This window comes from Mirounga leonina, unplaced genomic scaffold, assembly GCF_011800145.1.
Source record: "Mirounga leonina isolate KUSES-001 unplaced genomic scaffold, KU_Mleo_1.0 Mir_152, whole genome shotgun sequence".
Taxonomy (NCBI): domain Eukaryota; kingdom Metazoa; phylum Chordata; class Mammalia; order Carnivora; family Phocidae; genus Mirounga; species Mirounga leonina.
The window spans coordinates 6,588,577-6,609,761 of record NW_023270380.1 but is presented as its reverse complement, the minus strand read 5'-3'; positions in this window follow the sequence as shown (position 1 = coordinate 6,609,761).

The window sequence follows — 21,185 nt, the reverse complement described above, 5'->3', positions numbered from 1 at the left end:
CCCGCCCCACGTCAGACACCAAGCCGCGCGCCACCCCCACACTGCCCTCGCCAGACCCCGCACTGCCCCCAAGTTAGACACCCAGCCGCGCGCCCCGCCCCCCTGCACAGCCCCCAGCCAGACACCACGCCGGGCGCCCCCTCCCCTGCACCGTCCCCACCAGACACCACCCCCACCGACCCCACGCGAGACACCGCGCCCCGCACCGCCCGCTCCAGACACCGCCCCGCCCCCTACACCGCCGCCCCCACCAGACACAGCGCCCGGCGCCCCAGCACCGTCCCGCCCCCCGCCAGGCACCGCGCGCCCCCGCACAGCACCTGAAGCCCCCGGAACCGCCCGCCCTCGTTCGGTGCTTCCCGCTGACCCCCGCTAACTGCTGACGATGACTTACTTGTTTTGCAGAAGTTCATTCTTTTATTTCAAAACAGCAACTTTGTAAGTCCTGTTTTTTCCCCATTAAAATTAAAACTGACTATGAAGTGGCCGGCGTTTTTCCTTGGAAATCTCAGGCTGGGGTGATGTTTATTTCTAAATCCCGAAATGCCCAAGACAGAGCTTGTGTTTCTGAAGTTGTGTGTACCCAGAGTGAGGAAGGGAATGGTTCCTGTGGCTACGGCCTCGCTTCGGTGTTGACCAGGGCCCACGAGGGCATTTTTTCTCCCGGAGATCCACACAGTGCGCGCTGCGCCCCTCACCTCCCAGCAGCGCGCTACTACCGCGAGGAGCTGGGGAAGGGGGCTCAGAGCCATGGAGACCACAGGGCTCAAAGGTAAGCGTGACTGCTCTGAGCATACGGGCTCCCATTCCAATCCAGCCTAGCCAGCGGGGTGGTTGGTCAGCCAGACCCCAAGTCCGCTCTTTTGCTGCTCCCAAGAGGGTCGCTCCTCCCCGACGGAAAACTTGACTTGGGTTACGCCCCAGGGCGTCTCTCTAGCGTTACCCTGGGGTGCTGGGAGTTGTGGAGGGCTCTGGGCAGAGAGGAGATGCCAGGCTGACCTCTGGAAGCAAGTCTGAACAAGCAGTTCGGATAAACAGAGGAAAGAGGCCCGAATCTCCAAGCCTCCAGGAATTTCTTGGGACTCCTTTTCTCATCTTTATAGTCAGTTTCGTGCCTAATTGTGTGTTTTTTCTAAAACAGGCCCCGTGGAGCCTGGATCCAGCCCTGTTTTTCCTCCAAATTAGTGTTTACACTTTCCCAATATATTTCAGGTGCTTCATCAAGACCAAGTGTGCCTTTGGTGTCAAGCTTCTTTTCTCGTTCCTCTTTTTCTTCTCATCGCCAAGAGAAAATAACCCCCCACCTCTGATCTTGTTCCCCTCAAATCCCTTCTGCACAGAGCAGCTGGAGTGATCTTTTTTTCTTTCCTTTCTTACCCTTTCCATGTCATTCCCACGCTTAATTCCTTTCGCTTGCCCCTCATCGTTCTGAGGATAAAGTCCACATTCCTACCCTAGCTTACCTCCTGGACTTGCCTCTCTTAATAAGTGTTAGGGTCAAATACCTCTTAACTCCCCTACACCTAGAAAACTCTTTCCACCCCTTCCTCCAACAACTGGCCAAATCCTATTCCTCCAGAAAGTTTTCCCAGACTACACCACCCACCATCTACTCAGGATTAGGTTAGAGCACCTGTGTGCTCACAGAGCAGCCTTGCATAATTGGCCAGCCACCAGACTTGTGTGTAAGCTTCCTTAGGCTAGAAACTATGCCTTGTTTACCAGTGTCTTCCCTGTGCTTGCCTGGGCATTCAAAAAATATCTGTTTATGTTTTATTATACTGAAAGAATGTAATTTGTCATCGGAGGCTCAGGCTCTGATATTTCTCCTCATCTGTAAGACCTCTATTCACAAAACCACCTTACGATCCAAGATGGCTGCTGGCTCTCCAACCATTGCATCCACTTCCCAGGCTGGCAGTAGGAAGGACAGGAGAGAACTAGTGGGCACTTGTCCTTTCCTGTTTATGGAGCCTTCCCAGAAAAACCACAGAATGCATCCACTTTCACCTCATTGTTAGAACTTAGTTACCTTAATGAGACAACTGCAAGAGAGATTAGGAAATGTAGTTTTGGTGGTGGTTTTTTGGGGTTTTTTTGTTTGTTTGTTTTTCTTTGTAGTTATTCCATATGGCTAAAAGTCAAGGTTCTGTTACTATGGACAAAGAGGAGAATGGATCTGGGGAGGAACTAGCAGTCTTTACCAGCATCAAATGTGCTTTTTACCATCCTTACATTTTTGAAAATAAAAACCATATAAAATGCTTCCACTTAATATAATGCAACATACCTTGTACACTTGCAAAATACCTTCACTGCTCCCCACAAGAATCATTTTCTGTGTCCAGCTTGAAATCTAGGACCTGTGGGTGATAATCATTCCTCCTTTAATTCTGCCACGACCCCATCTCAATATTCTGATCTCCTAGATTAAGTTATTTTTACTAATTTATCCTATATAAACAGAAGAAAATTAAAAGTAAAAAGCAATTAGTTAAAATAGACATAATTATACATAAGAAAGAAAATATAAGTAAAAGTTAGAGTCCTTATTTTTGCAAGTGGTTACAAGACTCTAAGTGTTATAAAACTATACAAATTTAGGACTCCTCTCTTAAATGCATATTATAAAATCTCCCTTTTCTTTTATTAAGCATCTCAGCTAATCAGGGGATAACTCTCATGTCTGAGGGAATCTGTGTATGTTAATTTTTTAAACAAAATCCATTGTTTCCCATTGGACATACCAGTACAAGAGAGCCCATCACAGCTAGATTCTATTGGCTTCCTTTTGCCAATATAACAGCAACCTTACGTCCCCTTGAGTGTCACTATCATCAAAGTCAACACTAACTCCCCCTTTTTGCAATCTCAACCACTGGTATGAAGAGTCTGAAAGAGCCTGTGTCTCCATTTCAATCTCAAGGGAACTATGCTTGAGTCCCCTGCTAGAAGAATTCCTCCTTGGTTGCTGTGACCTTCAAACTAGCAAAGCCCAAAAGAGAAGGGAACAAAAATGAACACTTTGCAAATGGGTCATTTGGCGTATTAGAGATGTCATCCTCTTGGATCCTGTACCTATGGCTCCTGGCTGCAGGAGAAACACCATATATTGGCCCTGAGGTCAGAAGATGTCTTATGAATACAGGACAGTCATATTGTCTATACAGGCGTGTCTTCCAGCAGGCACTAAGTCTACAATTGATCATTCCATTATTCTATAAGCCAGCTGCTACCAAGGGATGGATATTAGCCCACCTCATTTCTTCTTTTGGTATAACGTGAGGTCCTTAGTCAGAAGCAATATTGTATGGAATACCATGATGATGAACAAGGCACTCAGAAAGTCTGAACATGATAGCATAGGCATGGTGGGCGAAGAAAGTAAATCCAAGTTCAAAAGCACTGTCTATTCCAGTGAGGACAAATCACTGATCTCCTCCATGAGTAAAGTCTATATAACCTGCTTCCAGGTGGCTGTGTAGGACCTCCTCTGAATTCGGTACCTTTTGGAACACTCACAGTTGTTTAGTGATGCAGGAAAGAAGCCAGATCAGCCTTGGAAGGGGAAGTCTAAATTGTTAAAAACCTGGATAATTTCAGTCTCTGCCCACTTGGTCACTGTATCCATGACCCACTGAATAAGCTGTGGGCTAGCTGGGGAGAGAAGTTGACTTACACCCATGGGACAAGTTAACCTGTCCTCTTAAATATTGAGAGTCTCCAGTGTCACTGGGTCTTTTGATGACCTGACTTGGTGGCTTGATGGATCAAAATAACATCAGGCTCAAGATGGGCAGATCAGACTGCCTGGTAAATTGACTTTCTTGATAAGGCATTCAGGTTCTTCCATGGCCCAGTAGCAAGCTGAATGTTCTTCTCAAAAAGGAAAATAATTACTTGAGAAAGAAGGTATGGGGTTTTTCCAAAACACTGATAGTTGACACTGTGATTCTCCTAATAGGGTTTGTCACAAGTCCCACACGTGCTTCCAATTGCCATTGACACTTGGAGCACCATTGGATCCACTAAGTCGAAGACATAGAGTTGATTGCACTGCGGCCAGAACAAGATGGAGAGTCTTCTTTATCTCTGGGCCATTCCTCAAAATTAGCACCTTGAGTCACCCAGTAAGTGGGTCAGAGAAGCACACCTAATGTGACAAATGTTCCTTCCACAGGGGACTTTGAAGCATTGTCTCTCTTTCCCATAGGGGGTTGTGTGAGGTGCAACAGCTCTTCCTTTGCTTTGGAGAAGCTATCTTAACCTACCTAGATCACTAGACCCTCTAAAATTATCTCCTAAGGTCACAAGCCCCTGTAGGTTCCTGAAACTTATATCCCACATTATGATTTGCATGTTTCTTACTAACATATCTAGAATAACTACAATGCGTGTTCTTTAGGTCCTCAAGCATGATATCATCGATGTATTAGTCACTGTGATATCCTAAAGAATGGTGAGATTATCACAATTTCTGTAGACCAGATTGTGGCATGGAATCAGAGTTGCTGGAACTCTGAAGCGAGATGGGAAGCCATCCTTGCCAGATAAGACAATGCTGTTTTTGGAGTTCTTTGCTTAATGGGAAATGAGAAAAGAGCATTTCCTCCATGGGCTGTGTGGATTTGCTGTACAAAGTCACCACCTTATTAAGCTTATGATATCCATTGTCACTCTCCAAGACCTGCCCATCTGGACAGTTAAATGTGGATGTTGTAGAAAGTTACTACTTCTGTAGCATTCAAGGTCAGGCCTAAGAATTGCATAGCGGTACACGCTGTCTGTTAATGACTTGTCAGATCTGGAGCATTTTGGTTTGCTTCTATCACATGGATTATGTAGGGCCATAGAGAACTGCCCATCTATTTTGGTGCTAGGGCTCATGATTAACTAGTTTCTGCCAAAGATATCTGATGGGCAGACAATGCTGATTCCCAGACTGGCCCTGAGAATGGTGACAGTCAGCATGCCTTCCACTGAGATGCGCTTACCTCTCCCGGTGGTTGTGCCACCACTGACCTCTGGCACCTGGAATCCTGGCAAATATGAGGGAGTCTGTTTAACTCTAGTAGCTCTCAACAGCATCCCTGGTGTACACAAAATAGCCATGACCGTGCTTTTGAGAGATGGTGGCATTTCTCTCACCAATGGATTTCTCAATGCCTTGATGAAAGGAGCATCTTTCCGGTCCCTCTCAGGGAACAGAGTTAGGGGACTGGTGAATGGGTCATACACAATATATCCACACCAGCATTCCTATTTCCTTGGATCCTGCTTCTCCATTAGGCCAAAGGAATTCATGTGTTTCAACTTCTCTTGGTGTGGGCCACCAGGTTTCACTCAACCAAGCAAGCAAGCAAACAGAACCACTCCCCCCTACTCCAGGAAGGACATTGAGCTAGAATCTCTTGGGAAGGAAACATCCTGTTCCTCCCTCCATGGTTTAGCTCCCTCAGAATTGATTCCCTCACGTATCCCCAAGACTTCTGCCCATATAAAGAGCAAAATCTTGCCCTTACTTTGATGTGTAAGTCTCCCTCATCCAGGTTTGGCTTTATAACATGAGGAATATGTTGGTTTTGGTCTGAAGACCAATGAGACCAAGACAATGAGAAGAAGGGAGGTACAAAGGGACTTGCCCCCCCCACCCCTCGCCGCAAAGCGACTTCCTCAGGCAAGAACATTATAGGTCTTCAAGCAAATGAAGAACAGCAGGGAGAAGGGGCTACTTCCTAAAACAAGGGAAGCTTTGTGCACTGTGAATCCTCAGTTCCACGTGTCCCATTTCTCACTCTTTCCAATCAGTCCCCTAACCACCAACAAGAAACGAGAGGAGGCTGTGAATCTAACAGATGTTGGGAATCAGGAACCCACAGAATCTGCCTTTTGGGTTGAGATGCTCTTGCAAAAGGTAAGATATTCTTTCAGTAGTCATTAAAAGCCCTTCGTTTTCAGACTGCCTTGAACGATTATTTAAGACTTGGTCATTCACTCCTTAATCTTTCCAGTCATTGGGATCAACCACTCCACCTCACAGTTCTTGACTTTGTGCCCTTCATGCTGTGCTCTGGAAGCAACCACTTGGTGTCTCAATGCCCTAACTTCAGTGGGAACTTCATTGTACTGGGTGATTGCTACAAGTGACCACAAGTAATCATTTGTGCATGAACTGTCTTAATGCTACTTGAATTTTAATTGTCATTAAATCCAAGCAGGCTAGATAATCAAGCTCAAATTCTCCCCCTATTTCCTGAGGGTGTGTTGCTGCCAACCCTCCTGGTGTCAATTTCTGTATTTTTCAGGGTTCTTGATTGCAAGCAATAGAAATAATTGGGCATCTCTGTACAATTTTCCTCCTTTTATGAGGATGCCAGTCATATTGGATTAGGACCCATGCTAAGACCTCATCTTCTTTATTTTTTATTAAATGTTGGTTAGTTTAAGCAGATAAAGAATGTATCAAAAGGCGCATTACACAGCTTACAAAATCTTCAGGACTTCTGAAGGAATGTGGGGGCTAGGAGAGAGGAATGATGCCCCAAACAATGCTGCGGAACAATCGAGTGCTCCCACCACCAGCTCTGATGTGGTACTATGCATCACAAGCTACACCAAGCCTGGACACTGGAGACTGCCTGTATCAGCTGCAAATGAAAACAGTTGCAGAGCACAGAAAACCTGGTTAATAAATAGTTTAAAAAGAAATGCTTCTTTTTCTCCGGTATCTTGAAGTCAGTTGTTGCCAAACCTGGATTCAACTGTCCCCAAAATCTGCCGAGGACCCTGGCTCTTTTGATCTGCTCTACCACCCTCAGCATACTGGCTCTAACAACTCCTCAGGGTTGCACCCTCATGGTTGCCACATGGCTGCTGCAGCCCTAGATGAGACATTCACGGTCAAGGAAGAAATCGGGAGAAGATGGAGAGGGTGACTCCCATAGCTGGAAGAGAGTTTTTTCCCAGAGATCTAAAGACAAACCTCCACCTGTATTCTCCTGGCCACAAGTGTGCCATACGCTCATCTAGTGATGCAAAGGAAGCCGAGAAAGCACACATTTGGCATGACCAGGCTCTACAGTAGGGGCAGGTGAGGGAAAGGGGTTGTAATGGGCGTTGGGTGAGGGAATCTCTCTCTAGAATAAGATGACGCAGCATGCTCCTCTGAGTCAAGGACTTCCAATTCAATGTCTGGGGCAAGGCCATCTGATTGGCAGAGCTTGGACCACGTTCCCACATCCTCGCAGCAGTGGTGGCTGGAAGCATAAGCATCTTCAGTGTCTTCGGTGGGAGCTCCTAATTCCTAAAGTAGGAAGTTCCCCGATGTGGGAAGGGAGTTCAGATGCTGCAGGGCCAACATGGTGACAGAGATCTTCCTGCGTTGTTACAGACCTTCCCAGATCATCGTCTGCACGCAGTTGAAAGTTTAGAATCGACTTTTGGGGAAACAGATATAACATTTGCATGAAATGATTATTTCATATATATGTGTGAAATTTTGTAAATTATCTGTCAGCTGTCCTCAGAAATTCTTTCAAATATTTAAAGGGTGAGAAGAAGGCAGTCCAAAGAAGGAAAGCTGCTTTGCCCCTTGGCTGGTTGCTGAGGTCCAGCTACCACGAGGCATCTCTCCCAGCTCCAAACTTCCTGTCCCGACTGAGGGTGCAGCTATCCAGGATCCCCCAGCTGCACAACTGCCCCAGGCCTGTGGGCCACAGCGTGCCCACGCTGCAGGCCTTTGCCATACCCTCCCCGTGCTCCATGCCCCCTAAAATGCATCTGTGTTCCACTCCAGAGGACTAGGATTTCCAAGGCGGTAAGAAGCTCATTTAGATAAATAGATCCTTGCTGGTACTCTCCTGGGAAAGAGCAGCCTGTCCTATTCAGTAGGACAGGTGTCCTATTCCGTGCTGATTCCAGCTACCGAAATGTAGGATAGTTAGAAACCACACAACCATCGCAGCCTGTTCCATCTAGGATATTAATAAAGGCCCCTAGAAGGCCCACACTCACAGGGAGAAGCAATCAGCTGAAGGAGGCGTGGCCCCCAAGGCGACAGGAGCTCTGCTTAACCGGATTCATAGATGTCAATTGTTAGACGGAACCTCTCAGCAGTTCCACTAGCCCCAGAATTATTTCTGGCTTACATTTTTAAAATTCACCCCCTGAAAACTTTGTGTCATGTGGCTTTGCCAGATTCCACTCCTGAAAGATTCTGTTTTGCTCTAAGCGAGGACAGTTTTGTCCTGCTTTGACAAACCAAAACTGACAGAAAAGCCTAACGATCGCTTCATTTTCATGATCAGCACGTAGTAGGTGTTTGATTCATTATCGGATGAGCCACTGATTCACTGGCTGCCGTTCCTGTTCATAGCCATTTCTTGTTTCATCCTTCCCAATAAGAAGCATATCAGATTTTAATTCAGTCAGGTAGCCACAGTGGGATTATTTGTAACAAACTCCAAATCTAGGACAATGCTTAACCTGTGTCTAGCAAACAGACAGATGGTGCAGCCCTCCCAGGGTTGCTCAGAAGTGCTCTTTTCATGATTCAGTAATCTCATTAAAACTTTGGCATTAAGTGGATCTGGGGTAAAAAAGGAACTTAGTACACATTTGGGGCCCACAGATGTCAAGAGCGTGGAATACTGCCTACTTGCCTGAAAACAGAATGAAAAGTTGACTACCATTGAATACCCAAAAGCATGTCAACATCATACTCTGCTCCAGGGAAGTAATTTTCAGTGGTTTGCTCAAGTTTCGGAGGGAAAAACTAGATCCAGTGCTTTCCAGGATTTCTTGGAAAGGCACTTAAGCTGCCGGCCATTGCTCCACATTCTTCTTCATAACCCGTTACTGTCCCTAGAAAATGTAGTGCTTCAAGTAGGACATGCGGAAGAGGAAGCTGATTCCATCTATGGCATTTCATTATGTCTCAGGGCCTGAGAATAACCATATCTTATTTTCAGAGGTGGAAGGTTCATGCACAACAGGGAAAACTAGCTGTTAAGATTATACCACAGTTCTCCCGGGCACACACACGGTTAGCCACAGAGAGCGGCTGGAATCTGTCCCATGAGCTCTGCAGAAAGGCTTGCTGACATCAGAAAGGATGAATACCCAACTTTTACATCAACATGGATGGGACTGGAGGAGATTACGTTAAGTGAAATAAGTCAAGCAGAGAAAGTCAATTATCATATGGTTTCACCTATTTGTGGAACATAAGGAATAGCATGGAGGACATTCGGAGAAGGAAGGGAAAAATGAAGGGGAGGAAATCGGAGGGGGAGAAGAACCATGAGAGACTATGGACTCTGAGAAACAAACTGAGGATTCTAGAGGGGAGGGGCGTGGGGGGATGGGTTAGCCTGGTGATGGGTATTAAGGAGGGCACATACTGCATGGAGTACTGGGTGTTATACGAAAACAGTGAATTGTGGATCACCACATCAAGAACTAATGATGTACTGTATGGTGACTAACATAATATAATACAATAAAATTTAAAAGAAAGAAGGAAAAAGAAAGAAAGAAAAGAAAGAAAGAAAGAAAGAAAGAAAGAAAGAAAGAAAGAAAGAAAGAAGAAAGAAAGAAAGAAAAGAAAGAAAGAAAAGCTTGCTGACAGCCACGGCACAGGGCAGAAGGAATGAAGGTGAGGGGTGTGCATCCCAAGTCATTCTGAGAAAGCAGTTCCAGAGGCTGAGCTGGAGCCAGGTTTCATGGGTCCTGAAGCTTCCTTAGTGTTGGAGACCCTCTTTAAGGAAAGAAAAACAAAACTACAAATACAAAATTAGTTAAGAAGCTGACCAATACCACAAATATCACAAAATCCAGAAGATGAATGCAGTAATTTTACTAATTAATCATCCGAGACATTTCTAAAATACCTTGTTCCCTATATTTTCTGGCTGTCTACGCCTCTTCACAGAAGAATGACTCTGTAATCTTCTGTAGAAACAATAGAAAGATCATTCTTCTCACTTAGCATGATTAATCAAATACTGGTTTTATTACTGAAGTTCAGACAAGCTTCAGCTTCACAACTAGTTAACGGTAGTCATGTATATTTTTAGGATTCTTGTCCATTTGGGAAAACTTCAATGAGCTTTTCTTTCACTTATGGTCCATAGTTTTCAGGGCATGTCCAGTTCTCCTGGGCAGTGCTGAGTGTTAAGTAGTCTTTGAATCAATAGCACTCATTACCCAGTTGGTGGGGATGGCCCTGTCCGGATGTATGAAAAGTTTAAGTTCTCTGTATTTCAGGTCCCATCTGCTGCAGGGGAAAACAAAGGCCACAGCAAGGAAAAAACGCAAGCCAGCACTTGGGGCCCCAAGGCTTGGCCACACCCAGAGCCTCATTTGCATTTTTCCTGTGAGGCTGCACATAGTGACGCTTTGTACTTGGAGAGGGAAGAATGAGCTCCCTGCCCACGGTGCCAGGGAGCGGCCTCCACCATCGTCCGGTCTGGAGACCAGGGCAAGAGGGAAAGAAAGAGAAGGAAAGTAGGCAAACCTAGGGACCCTGCAGAGGGTGGGGCAGGGCTGCTGGCAGTCCGTGTGGTCAGGTCTCGTAGGATTTCAGCCGACAGATGCCCTGGGAACAGACCCACCCTTCTAGAGGAGATAGAGAATTGAAACTTGGTGCAAAGCATCTAGCAGCAGATTCTTGACAAAATGCTTGCCAATCATGCTCTCAAAATGTGAAACCGTACCAGGGATAATAATTCCAACAGCTATCGTGCTGATCCCTTGTACTGCCCTGAGAATAAGAAAACTAGCTGTAGGAGTTTGCTAGGGCTGCCATAACGTAGTACCACAGGCCGTGTGGCTTACACAACAGAAAGTCATTTTCTCGCACTTCTAGAGGCTAGGAGTCCAGGATCAGGATGCCAGCACCATGAGGTCCTGGCGAGGACTCTTCCTGGTCACCTGCTTGCTGCATCGTCACATGCTGGAGTGAAAGTAAGCCCTCTGGTGCTTCTTATAAGGGCACTAATCCCACCACGAAGGCCCCACCCTCGTCACCTCTCCTGACCCAATAATCTTCCAAAGGCCCCAGCTCCAAATACCATCACATGGGGGGTTAGGCTTTTGACACATGAATTTTGGGAGACACCTAATTCAGTTCATAGTGCCAGCTAAATGAAGGAGCTGGTGAGTGGCTGAGCCGCTCCCCTCTGCCCATAGTAAGAGCACAAAGCCACACCATGGCCACAGCAGCCCTGGCTGGTCCACCACGTGCTGCCTCAGCACATCTTGGTCAGGGGAACACGCCTTCTGCGTGGACAAACTCAACAACCAAGCTTCTGGACAATCTCCCATGATAATGCAGCGAGAGCCCTCCACCAAAGGGCATGCAGCCAGAACCCCCTCCCATCAGTAAGCAGAGTAGATGGCTGAGCCAGATGCCCCAGAGGAGCAAGTAGGCCATTGGCAAGCCCAGTGCTAAGCTGCTTGAAATGGGTCAGAAATGGGTCTCTCTGGGCCCTGTGTGGGGCGGACAGGTACTGTGCCTCACTGCTTTAAACACAGCCTTGCTGATAACTATGGCTCTTCATGTCCAAACTAGGTGATCCATCCACAGGACTATTGTGAAAAGGTGAAAAAGTATGCACGTGAGCCCTTAGCCCTGTATCTGGAAGATTCCACCAGGTGGGAGCAGGGAACAGTGCTGCTGCTGACAGTTCCGTGGTGGTGATGAGGAACCATTGGTGGTGAGGGGTGTATGCTGGTCCGTCCGTCCCCTCTGATCTCATTGCCCCTATAATGAAAGTGATTCAGCTGCACGTGCCCCGAAATGAGCAGTCACTTAGGAGACCGTGTGATTCCTCAGCTCCAGGGCTGAGAATCACGAGATTAAGATGCGAAAAGAAGGAAGTGTAGCACTAGGGAGGGCTCAAGGGACAAGCAAGAACTAGGAGTGCAAAAAAAGGAAGGCGTGGTGGACAGAGGAGAAGAGGGGTCAGATAGGGCGGGTTGTGTGGGCTGTGGGGAGAGACAGGAAGCAGGTTTGGGATCACCCAGAGGAAGCCGGAGAGTGAGAAGGTAGGGGGGAGCAGGGCCAAGGACTGGAATTAAATATGTTCGAGGAAAAGCAAACAAGCAAACAAACCAACGACAATCATCTCTAAGGTGTTAGAAGAAAACATCTTCAAGCATAGTATTTCAGGCATTTCTAAGTATATCCCCATTCATTTAATATACTGTTCTCTCTGGCCAACGGTGATGAAAGGCTCAGAGAGGTTAGGAGACTTCCCTGAAGGCACACAGCTCACTGAGGGCAGTGCTGGACTAGGAAGCCTCATGTTTAGCTCTGAGCCACTGCACAATGCTGCCCCAAACCCTCCCCCACAAACCCTCCCCCAGCCCCCGCCAGCCCAGGATGAGACCACAGCCAATTCCTGGGGCCACTGGGGCAGGTGACTTTATAAACTGTAACTGGCCCCCACCTGGCCTGCTGTCCTTTAATATGTAGCCATGTGCTGGACTCTGGTCAGCCCAGGAAGGACAGTGAGCCCCAGGGCACGGGGCAGCCCGTTCTGCTGTGCTCCAGTAAGAGCTGTTCAAGTGAGCACTTTGCAGTGGCATTTTAACTATGAGCTGCTTTACAGGCTTGGCCGTGGTCAAGGGTCTGGAGCCCACTTGACTCTGCAACAGCAAGTTGTAAGAGACTCCATCCTGGCCCATAGGTTGCATCTTAACGCGCACTACCGGACTCCCAGGAGCTCAGGGCCAAACCGCCAAGGACAAGCTGGGAGCCATGCAGATTCGCCCAGCTGATTACCTGCCCCCAGGCACCAGCGGCAGGTTCTGAGAATGCAGAGCTGGTTACTACCCAGGTCTTGGCCTTGAGGAGCCCAGGGCTGAGACATGCATGCACACCCATGTGACCGGGGAAGCTCAGAGGAGGGAGGTTCAGCCTCTGGGGGCGAGGAGGGGAACCTGAGAGGAGTCAGCAGCAGGGAGGCCTGGTGGGTGCTAGCTAGCAAGCACTGCACAGCTGAGGGTGGCTATTCTGGTTGCAGGCCTGTCTGGAGGCTCAGAGGTGAAAGAGGACCCCCGCCTCCCCCACTTCCCTTGTCCCTGGAGCATTCCTGCACTAGGGAGGGGCAGCAGTGAGAGGGAGGAGCCTGGCCAGCAGCCATTCACCAGGAGCTGCCGAGTGAGTTAGGATCTTATTCTGTAGAGACTGTATTAGTCAGGACCCCCTGAGCTGCCGATGTCACAAACCACCTCCCATGAACTTAGCACAAAAGTGGGATCGGTTCGCCAAGGAATCAAAGCTCAGGGAGGCAGAGGTGGAGCTGACACTGGAGGTGTCGGGGTGAAGGTGGGACACTGGGCGGGGCCCCTGGAGGTGTCTGCTCTCTGTCCCCTTCTTGAGGGTCAACCTCTCCCCACAGCAGGCCCATGGCTGCTCAGCTCTGCCCACATACCTTCAGAGTTGGCCAGGAAATTGATTTGCACCCCCAGGCACAACTGGAGGGCTCCTGGGGTAGATGCCATGCGGTGGCCCACCTTGGGGTGTATACTCCTCCTGCCTCCCTTCAGGATAGAAACTGCTTCACAGGTGACAAAACAAAGAAACTTCTCTAGTTTAATATGTTTGGGAAATGAGGGACTGAGCAAGGTGTGTTAGTTTGGCAGGGCTACCATAACAAAGTCCCACAGAGTAAGAGGCTTAAACAATAGAAGTTCATTATTTCACACTTCTGGAGGATGGAAGTCCAAGATCAAGGTGTCCAGAGGTTTGGTTTCTTCTGAGGCCTCTCTCCTGGGCTGGCAGAGGCCACTTCCCACTGTGTTGTCACATGGTCTTCCTCTGTGTGAGTCTGTGTCCTAATCTTTTCCTATAAGGACACCAGTCATATTGGATTAGGACCAACACATATGACCTCACTTTACTTTAATCACCTTTTTAAAGATCCTATGTCCACATACAGCCACATTCTGAGGTACTAGGGGTTAGGACTTTCCCATCTGAATTTTGGGTGGATAGGATTAACAGGTGATTTGAGGTGAATCGTGGCTAGGAGGTAAGAGTGCATGCGATATTAATTTCTAGTGCTCACTGGGTTCTGTCTTTGTGCCAGACACTGTTCCAAGAGCTTTTCATGAAGTAACTAATTTTATCCTTGTAACAATCAATGAATCGAGATTTCCCAATAAACTGCTTACATCCATTAAAAAACAAAGAGAAAAAGCAAAACAAAACAAAGGCCCAGATGTAAGGGTTGGTCTTGGAATAGAGCAGGAAAGATGCAGGCAGACTCTTCTTTGCAACAGTCCATATTCAGCTTGTGCATTGCTTTCCTTAAAACACACTGCAGTCATATTCTTTTTTGCCCAATTTTTTGTTACAATACCTGTTAGTTAATCAATTTCATCAACAGGTATCTATTGAAGACTTACTCAGTATTGGACACAGAGCAAGGCAGCTGGAAAACTTGCAGGTATAAGACATAATCCTGTGGGGGAAATATTTGCTTGTATATGGATAAAGAAACTCTGAAATGCTACAAAAGAAACCAGTAGTAATGGTTAGCTGAGAGTGGGACTGGGAAGATAGGGACAGAGGAGTGGAGGATTGTCATTGTATGTCTTTTTGTATATTTTGATTATTTTTAAAAAGATTTATTTATTTATTTTAGAGGGAGAGAGAGCATGAGCGGGATGCGCAGATGGAGAGAGAATCTCAAGCATACTCCATGCTGAGTGTGGATCCCAACCTGGGGCTTGATCTCATGACCCGGAAATCAGGACCCAAGCTGAAATCAAGTCAGACACTTAACCGACTGTGTCACCCAGGTGCCTCTATTTTTATATTTTTTGAACAATGTATCTGTATGGCCTATTCATAAAAATTAAGTTAAAAAAAAGTTAAACATGAGCCACTCCTGTCCCCCCACCAAGGGACCTATAATTCATCACCTTTCTATCAGGCTTTAACTTTAACAACAAGGTAAATGGAAAATTATCCCACCTTCTTAACCTAACAGCCTCTGAGAATATGTGGAACTGGAAACATTATCCTTGCTTTGCAAGTGAAAAATGGAGGCCAAGAGAGAGTCTGTGGACCCATCACTCAACACAGGGGTAACTAAGCCTGAACTGGGGGCCTGGTTCTCTGATTTCTAATTTGGGCCCCTCATCACTACATGCATGGTTTGTCCTTAGAGACTGAAGATAATGGAAGTCACTATATCATTCATTCGACAAATATGTTTTAAGTCTCTGGTGAACAAAATGCACATGGTCCCTGACCTCTGTGGGTTTATGTTCTAGTGGAAAAAACAGGCTGATATTCAAATAAGCATATTATTACATGTTGTAGTAAATTCCACAGAGAAAAAAAGAGATGCCATGAGGAGTGACGAGGAAGATGGAGGAGTAGGAGGATCCTAAGTTCATCTCAACCCACAGACACATCTAGAAACACTAATATCAGTGCAACCAACTCAGAAAATGACCCGAAGCCTGACAGAACAGACTTTCCATGGTTAATCGTAGAGAGGAGGTAAGAAGGGTAGGAGGGGCAAAGACATGGTCAGGAACCAAACTCCTAAAGGGACTAACCACAAACTGGAGGGACACCAGAAGCATGGAGAAATAGGAGGAGCAGACCCCACACCAGACATCCCAGACACAGGCGACCTGCACTGGGAAGACAAGTCACCATAACATTTGGTTTTGAAAACCAGTGGGGCTTAACTCTGGGTACTTTAAAAATCAGGGGGCTTAGCTCTGGAAACCTGGAGGGTGATAGGAAACTAAGTGCCCCCCTTAAAGAAAAAGTGTAACAAACTCCACCAAGATACCGCATTAGCAACAGCCGTGTGAAAAGCACCTATGGTATAAATGAATATTTACTAACCTCAGAATGTGTGCTGAGGGGGGAGGGATCTTTGGGAGACTTCTCCAAGAACAGAAGAGCTGGCAGAGGCCATTTCTCCCCCATCCAACCCCCTTGCCTGCCCCCCCAGATAGACCGACACTTGTGGAAATTAGTGTGAATACCCTTCACCCGTCTTGCTAACACCACGGCCCTGCCCCAGTGTTCTTCTGTGTATCTGCCCCATCCAAGTCACCTCACTCAGCAGGTGTCCCTCCAAAGTGACTCCTGCCCTGGGGAGAGGGGAATATAACCACACACAACAGTATGACTGCAGCCCCAGTAGACAGATTAGGGACAGGCATCTGGTCTGACTACCAGCCCGCCCACCAACAGAAGCCTCTTAGTGGACAATGCAGGGAGACTATCCTGCAGTCAATGGGACCACAGCCCCAGAAGATGGGCTGAGGGCAGGCCTCTGGTCTAACTGCTGACATCACCCAACTATAAGCCCACAGCAGTCCCAAACTGGCCCCTTAACAGCACAGGCACCAAACCCTGCCCAGTGTGCCTACCAAAGGCAAAGTGGATCATTGAAAGTGACTGGACCGAAGGTAAATGTGGCTCAGCTACAACAGCACTCAACCCGCACAGGAGACACCACTGAAGCACATGGTTCTGGTGACCAGGTGATATCGTGCTACAAGGCACCACAGGACCTCTTCTTCATAAGGCCACTACTTTCAAGATCAGGAGACATAGCTGATTTTCCTAACACATAGAAGCAAACACAGAAAGACAAAATGAGGAGACAAAAGAGTGTGTCCCAAATGAAAGAGCAGGACAAAACCATAGCAAAAGAGCTAAATGAAACAAAGATAGGCAACATGCCTGATAAAGAATTCAAAGTAATGGTCATAAGGATACTCACTGGGAAAAAAAAAAAAAAAAGATACTCACTGGACTTGAGAAGAGTAGAGAACCTTAGTGAGACTTAAACAAAGAGATAGAAAATATTTTAAAAAGTGGGGCACCTGGGGGGCTCTATAGGTTAAGTGTCTGACTCTTGATTTCAGCTCAGGTCATGATCTCAGTGTTGTGAGATCAAGCCTCACCTTGAGCTTCACGCTGTGCCAGGAGCCTGCTTAATATTCTCTCTCCCTTTGCCTCTGCCCGTCCCACCCCCCACTCATGCTCGCTCTCTCTCTCCCTCCCTCTCTTTCAAAAAAAAAAAAAAGAAAGAAAGAAAATATAAAAAAGAACAAATCAGAGACGAAAAATTTAGAGAAAAAATTAAAAATACAATAGAGAGAATCAAGCAGATTAGAGGAGGTATAAGAACACATCAGCTGGAAGATAGGGTAATGGAAACAACCAAGCTGAACAGCAAAAAAAAAAAAAAAGAAGAAGAAGAATAAAAAATGAGAATAGGTTAAGAGAACTCAGTGACATCATCATGCATAATAACATTTGTATTGTAGGGATCCCAGGAGAAGAGAGAGAAAAGGGGGCAGAAAGTTTATTTGAAGAAATAATAGGTGAAAACTTCCTGAATCTGGGCAGGGAAACAGACATCCACATCCAGGAGGTACAGAGAGCCCCCAGCAAAATCAACCCAAGGAGATCCACACCAAGACACATAATAATTAAAATGACGAAAAGTAGTGATAGAAAGTTTTAAAAGCAGCAAGAGAAAAGAAAACAGTTACATAAAGGGAAACCCCATAAAGCTGTCAGCAGATTCTTTTCAGCAGAAACTTTTCATACTAGAAGAAAGTAGCATGATATATTCAGAGTGCTGAAAGGAAAAAAAACTTGCAACCAAGAGTACTCTACCTATAGCAAGGCTATCATTCAGAATAGAAGGAGAGATGAAGAGTTCCCCAGACAAACAAAAGAAAAGACCATAATCAGGAGTAAGAAAGTTAGGAAAGGAAAAATTTTCACAGGTAAATGCAAACATAATAAAAGTAGTAGATTAATCATTTACAATACCACTACATAGGATAAAGCAGTAAAATCAATTATATCTATAAAAATCAGTCAAGGGATTCACAGAATAAAAGAATGTAAACTATGATACCATATACATAAAATATAAGAGGGGGCACCTGGGTGGCTTAGTCATTGATCGACTGCCTTCGGCTTGGGTCATGATCCTGGGGTCCTGGGATGGAGCCCCGCACCGGGCTCCCTGCTCTGCAGGAGGCCTGCTTCTCCCTCTCCCACTCCCACTGCTTATGTTCCCTCCCTCACTGTGTCTCTCTCTGTCAAATAAATAAATGAAATCTTTAAAAAAAAAAATGAGAGGAGAAATAAAAATGTAGTGCTTTTAGAATGGGTTCAAACTTAAGTGACCATCAATTTAATATAGACTCTTATATGCATAAGATGTTATATATGAACCTAATGGTAACCACAAACAAACACCTGCAATAGATGTACAAAAAATAAAGATCCAAACATATCACTAAAGAAAGCCATCAAATCACAAGGGAAAAGAGCAAGAGGAAAAAGGAACAGAGAAGAACTACAAAACCAACCATAGAGCAAGTTACAAAACAGCAGTAAGTACATACCAATCAATAATCATTGTGAATGTAAATGGACTAAATGTTCCAATGAAAAGGCAGAGTGACTAAAAGTAAGACCCATCTATATGCTGCCTACAGGAGACTCACTGTTACTGAAAGTAAGACCCAGAGTGATAAAAAAGTAAGACCCATCTATATGCTTCCTACAGGAGACTTACTTCAGACCTAAAGGCATGTGCAGATTGAAAGTGAAGGGATGAAAAACATTTACCATGCAAATGGAAGCAAAAAAGGGTAGCAATATTTATATCAGACAGAATAGACTCTAAAATAAAGTCTATTTGTCACAAGAAACAAAGGACACTACATAACTACAATCCAACAAGAAGGTATAACAATTACAAAAATCCATGCACCCAACATGGGAGCACCTAAATACATAAAGCAACTATTAACAGACATAAAGGAAGAAACTGACAGTAATACATAATAGTAAGGGACTTTAACCCCTTACTTACATCAATGGATAAATCAGACAGACTAAAAATCAAGAAGATAACAGTGGCTTTGAATTTGGACCAGATGACCTAATAGATATATTCAGAATATTCCATCCAAAAATAGTGGAATACACATGATTTTCAAGTGCACATGGAATATTCTCCAGAATAGACTACATGTTAGGCCATAAAACAAGTCTCAATAAATTTAAAAAGATTGAAATTACATCATGCATTTTTTCTGAACAAAATAATATGAAACTAGAAATCAATCACATGAAAAAATCCGACAGGACACAAATACATAGAGGCTAAAAAACATGCTATTAGATAATTTCTTTCAACCAAAATATCAAAGAGGAAATAAAAAATACATGGAGACAAATGCAAAAGAAAACACAACAGTCCAAAATCTTTGGGATGCAGCAAAAGCTGTTCTAAGAGGGAAGATTATGGCAATACAAGCCTACCTCAAGAAGCAAGAAAAATCTCAAATAAACAATCTAAACTTACACCTAAAGGAGCTAGAAAAAGAAGAACAAACAAAACCCAAAGTCAGTAGAAGGAAAGAAACAATAATGATTAGAGCAGAAAAAAAATTAAATCAAGACTTAAAAATAACACAACAGATCTAGTTCTTTGAAAAATTAAACAAAATTGATAAAACTGTAGCCAAATTCATCAAGAAAAAAAAGAGATAGGACTCAAATAAATAAAATCAGAAACGAAGGAGGAGAAATAAAAACTGACACCACAGAAATACAAGATATTATGAAATACTATGAAAAATTATATGCCCACAAATTGGACAACCTAGAAGAAATGTATAAATTCCTAGAAACATACAACCTTCCAAATTAAATCAGGAAGAAACAGAAAATTTGAACAGACCAATTACTAGCAATGAAATTGAATCAGTAATCAAAAAACTCCCAACAAACAGAAGTCCAGGACCAGATGGCTTCCCAGGTAAATTCTACCAAACATTTAAAGAAGAGTTAATACCTATTCTTCTCAAACTATTCCAAAAACATAGAAGAGGAAGGAAAGCTTCCAAATTCATTCTGAGAACAGCATTACCCTGACAACAAAGTCAGATAAAGATACTACAAAAAAAGAGAACTACAAGCCAGTATCTCTGATGTACAAGCCAGTATCTCTGATGAACATAGATGCAAAAATCCTCAGCAAAATATTAACAAACCAAATCAAGCAATACATTTAAAAAATCACTCAATCAAGTGGGATTTATTCTAGGGATACAAGGGTGGTTCAATATTTGCAAATCAATCAACATGATACACCACAATAAGAGAAAAGATAAAAAAAAGTATGATTAACTCAAAAGAGAGAAACAGTAGAAAAAGCATTTGACAAAGTACGACATCCACTCATTATAAAAACTCTCAACAAAGTAGGTTTGAGAGCCCACACTGCAACATAATAAAAGCCATATATGAAAAATCCATAGCTAACATGATATTCAATGGTGAAAAACTGAGAGCTTTTATTCTAAGGTCAGAAACAAGACAAAGATGTCCACTTTCACCTTTTATTCATCATAATATTGGAAGCCCTAGCCACAGCAATCAGACAAGAAAAAGAAATAGCAAATGTTGGCAAGGATGTGAAGAAAAAGGAGCCTTCGTGCACTCTTGGTAAGAATGCAAATTGGTGTATCCACTGTGGAAGACAGTATGGAAGTTCCTCAAAAAATTAAAAAAAGAATTACCATATGATCTACTACAGGGTCATTTACCCAAAGACAATGAAAACACTAATTAGAAAGGATATATGCACCTCTATATTTATCACAGTGTTACTTACCATAGCCAAGATATGGAAGCAACTCAAGTGTCCCTTGGTACATGAATGGATAAAGAAGAAGTGGTACATATATACACAATGGAATATTACTCGGCCTTAGAAGAGAATGAAATCTTGCCATTTGCAACACCATGGATGGACTTAGAATCTTCTGGGATTCTAATTCTAATGCTAAATGAAATAAATCAGGAAGAGAAAGACAAATACCATGTAATTTCACTCATGTGGAATTTAAGAAACAAAACCAACAAACAAAAAAAAAGAGAAACAACAAAAACCAGACTCTTAAATACAAAGAGAAAACTGTGGTTGCCAGAAGGAAGGTGGGAGGGGCTATGGGTGAAATAGATAAAGGGAATTAAAAGTACATTTATCTCGATTTATCTTGATGAGCACTGAAAAATGTATAGAATTATTAAATTATATACTAATTTACAGTGAAACTAATATAACAGTGGGTTAATTATATTTGAATAAAAAAGTAATTTT